The 4,643-nt window shown below is 33.2% G+C and overlaps 1 long non-coding RNA gene across 1 annotated transcript; it reads right to left on the bottom strand.

The window, feature by feature from the left end:
- Window positions 1–3,059: 3,059 nt before the first annotated feature.
- LOC109181346 lies at window positions 3,060–4,070 on the bottom strand. The gene is made up of 3 exons (XR_002054177.1): window positions 3,768–4,070; window positions 3,636–3,682; window positions 3,060–3,338 (listed from the first exon to the last, which is right to left on the bottom strand). It is a non-coding gene; the product is annotated as an uncharacterized LOC109181346 (long non-coding RNA).
- Between the last annotated feature and the right edge of the window lie 573 nt (window positions 4,071–4,643).

Genomic DNA, 4,643 nt, shown 5'->3' with positions numbered 1-4,643 from the left:
CTTGTTTTATGTCGGTTGATTGGAATTATGGTTTGGATGATAAAGTACAATTTAGTTATTATGTTTGATAATTTTTAACATTTTATACTTTAAATAATTTAAATTAGAACTTTTTAAGAAAATTTGTAATAAGATAAAAAGTTATAAATACCCACATCTAATGAGGCAAGGGTAGATTTTAAAAACATCCACCACTTTAAGTCGGGAGTGGGGATAGACATAAAATCAATCGTTGTGCTGTGAAATTGTGTCCACCTTGCAAGGTGGACATGGTTCTATATTCATAAATAATTAATGAACTATATGTTTACAATTATAAAGCTATATATTTATAATTTTTAAATTTCATATTCACAATTACAAAACTCTATGTTCGTAATTATAAAGCTATATATTCATAAATTTTTAACTTCATATTCACAATTATTGAATCTCTATATTTATAATTACAAAACGAGTTAATTCCAGCAATGGTCCTCTGACTATTGCGATTTTCCAAAATTAGTCCTCGTCTTTTAATTTGGACAAAATAGACCCTTGACTATTATATTTGTTCCAACATTAGTCCTTCCGTTAGAGATAAGTTAGTTAGGCGTTAGTTTAGGGGTTAAAATGGTCTTTTGCTTAGTTATTGTTTTCTTCTTCCTCCCTTGTCCGACCAGCCGGCGTTAGTGGATGGATTAATATTGTTTTTTCCAGTGTGGTCGGCGGCGGCCGTAGCTGACGCAATACAGCAGTACTATCATCAACATGAAAACAACTCTGACATTAAGGAATAAGCATGTCGTCATCGTCGCAGTACTGCAATATCATCCTGGCGTTCAACTCGGACTATGCCGTCAAACGCGAGCAACATAACTCGTTTGACCTAAACCACAATGTTTTTTCTCGAAGCATCGGGGGTGCCGACAAATTCCTGCGGCTAGGTTTGGAAGTATGAATAATTCTTCTAATAATTCTCCGCCGCGGCCGTCTCACTGGTTTCTTCAATCTCCGGCACCTACACAGACGGTGGTGGCATCAATAGGTGTAGCTAGTTTTCCGGCAACAACATAAGAATCCACGAACCGGATCACAAAGATCTTCATGTCCAGTGATCAAGGTAATCTTCATAATTCACATATTCCAACATTAAAGAAAATCAAACCTCCAAAATGCAACATATATTTTCATAAAATAATATTTACTCATATATATATATATATATATATATATATATATATATATATATATATATATATATATATATATATATATATATATATATATATATATATATATATATATATATATATATATATGTGTGTGTGTGTGTGTGTGTGTGGGTGGGGGGTTGTAAATTAAATGATTAATAAGCAGGTGAGGAAAGAAACACTTGGAGACAGGATAGCAGCTCTACACAGATTAGTGGCACCTTTTGGCAAGGTATAGTATTTTTTTAATGGACGGAAGGCTGTTTGATTTAAGAGGGGAAGATCGTAGGAGAAGAAGCGTAGGACTGCTGGTTTGACAAGGGAGGAAGAAGAAAGCAATAGCTAAGGAAAATACCATTTTAGCCTCTAAATTAACACCTAACTAACTGATCTTTAACGGAAGGACCAATGTTGGAACAAATATGATAGTCAAGGGTTTATTTTGTCCAAATTAAAAGACAATGACCAATTTTGGAAAATCACAATAGTCAGAGGACCATTGCTGGAATTAACTCATTACAAAACTATATATTCATGAATTATGTTTACAACTCTATGTTCATAATTATTATAGAACTATATATTTATAATTTTTAAATTATATATTCATAATTATGACCAATTTTGAAACCGTATCTACTTTAGATCAGACACAGTTCCACATCATAATTTGCCACATAAAATGTATAGGGATAGATCGAATGGTCAATGTAATTAGTCTTGACCCACTCCTAACCTATTATCCTCTCTATTATTAGAAGAAGATAAGATATATTTTGACAAATGAAAAGAAAGTTAGCATGAGTAGTTGGACTTTTTAGATAAAGCCCAAAAAATATACATTGAAAAACTAGAGGAAAATTATTGTAACAATAAATGCAGCTCGATCGAATTTTGCATATAACTTATGGACACAGTTATTGGCCCTGTTTGGTAAAATAGCTGTTAGTTGTTAGTTGATTGTGTTAATTAGAATGTATAAATAGTTGACAATATTAACTGATTGTAGAAAAGTGTTTGGTAAATTAGTTGTTAGTTGATAGCTGTTTGGTATAATTTCTTTTCTCAAAAATCTAATTGAAAAAGTTGCTTGGAGTAATTTTTTGAATTTTAATCTTTTGGAGTTTTAAAAAGCTAATTATTCAAACATTTATATTGATATTTTAACTAAATAAAACAATTAATAGTGGTCAAATAAGCTAAAATTGGCATATAGGCCAATTTTTTATCAAACAGGGCCATTATCTTATAAACAATATATAAAGAGGGACAACGAGAAGATTCAAATGAATTTGAATTCAATGGAGTGTATTCGTCTTCAACCACTGCTGGAAATCTCGCGTTTTCCGTCCAACATTTTGTTGGACGGAAAACGCGATATATTGGTCGGAAACGACGTTTCCGTCCAACATACCGACCAAAAGGAACGTTCGGAAAAACCTCCGTGGGAAATTCCGTCCTACTATGATTTTTGGTCGGAAATAGCGTCCAACGAACAAAAATTGGACGGAAATTCCGGCAAGTATCCCACCATTTTTAAAACGTGAGAATTTCCGTCCAACCATGTGCGTTGGTCGAAAATTCCGTCCAACTACGTGCGTTGGTCGGAAATTCCGACCAATGTTGGACGGAAAACTCACATATTATATTTTGTAATTTTCCTTCCAACTGTTGGTAGGAAAATCTTAAATCATATGGAATGTTTTTATTATTTTTATATTACCAAAATTTTATTTATATATATTGTAAATAAATTATATGTCATCAACAAATTAATGGACACACTAAATTGAAAATTGAAAATATATTTAAACATCAAAATTCTTTACAACAAAAATTATGGTCATGTTCATAAAAAAAAAAAATCATGAAAATATATACTAAATTGATACTACTTAAGTATGTTGCACCCAAATAAGCCTTCAAATCCGGCACTACTTCAATGGCTTTGATCAATGAAGCATCCACAACCTTCTTCAATGACTTTGATCAAGTGTAGACCTTCACCAAAATTAGACCGTGATAGATTTCAAAATGCAAAAATCATACAGAAAACATAAACAATACTTGGAAAAACAAACTTAGAAGTCTTTTCTCTCTTGCAGCTGCAAATGATCCAGCAGCAACAAAATCATCATAAGCAACCTGAGATAAACATTTCATCAATTAAACTTGAAATGCACCACCATCCATCAAAAGCACCCATACATGTTAGGGATATTCATGTTCCGACCAAAACCAATCACCTTTCGAACTCATGGTATTCTTGAGGGAACTGTTTTAGATACCTATGCATTTTACAAAATGATTTATGTTTGAGTCGAGGGTGTTCGAATTATTCTGTACTGTAATCCACACAACACAAAAGTCATCTACAATCAATGCTTTAATGTTAAAACTTTGTCTAGTATATATTTACTACAATTTTTTAAAACATCTGACCTGATTTCTAAGCTCCATGATCCTTGGTTCTTTTTCTAGATTTTCCCCTGTACAAGATGAGAGTTTAAAATGCATCTGTATATAGCATTTTTAAAAGAAACAGTTTCATGACAAAACTGGCTAGGAACTTACTAGCAAGCTGCAAAGTTTCATTACGAAGCTCATCCCTTACCTATTAGAAAATTAATAGACACGACGAAATAGTCAGACAGTTTAAACAATACAAGATTTTCACTCAGCACTCTGGCTTAAACTCAATAAAAACACAGATTTATGATTCAATATTCAGGTATATTAGGCACTTTCTTTAAGTTGCTAAAGTTCATGAAACTGGAAATGGGGTCAAAATTAATTCCTAGGAAGCAACTTTCCAGTTTCCTATATGCATTAATAAAAAATCTAGAAAAAGCTAAACACTAAATCAAATTCATTCCACACTTTTCAGCATTTTAAATTCATCAAACTAAATAAGCCTCCTAACCCAAATCCAAAATCTTTTGCTATTCCAAATTCACAAAAAAAAAAAAAAAACAAAAACAAAAACAAAAACAAAAAAACAAATAAAAACAAAAAAGGGTTAAAAAACATTAACAATAAACTTCAATCAGCAAAAACTCAAAGAAAGAGAGGAAAAGAATGAAGTTTAGCATAAACCAAGACTCATCCATCATCCATCTTCCGGCGAGTATATTTTGAGCGAAAAGAAAGCGAAGTTGCCCAAATCTGAACCGTCACCGAAAGAAAGAGCATTTAGAGCAAAAAGAAAGCGAATCCGTCTAGATCTGAGCCGTGCAGTTTGATTTTAGAGATTAGGAGAAGAAATAAATTACAAAAAATTCGAAGGGAGACTTACCAGAGGTGGTGGAGGCTAGCAGTGGCGGTGGCAGAGGCTAGCAGTGTCGACGGCAAGTCGAGACGGAATGGCGGCATCGGCGGTGGCATCTACTGCAGGTCGCGGCGGTTCACGGCTTCGAAGAAGAGGGCGGTTCGCGGCTTCGAATAAGAGGG

Source organism: Ipomoea nil, unplaced genomic scaffold (assembly GCF_001879475.1).
Source record: "Ipomoea nil cultivar Tokyo-kokei standard unplaced genomic scaffold, Asagao_1.1 scaffold1043, whole genome shotgun sequence".
Classification (NCBI taxonomy): domain Eukaryota; kingdom Viridiplantae; phylum Streptophyta; class Magnoliopsida; order Solanales; family Convolvulaceae; genus Ipomoea; species Ipomoea nil.
Note: the sequence above shows the minus strand (reverse complement) of the source record. Positions and strands in the feature narration are given on the sequence as shown.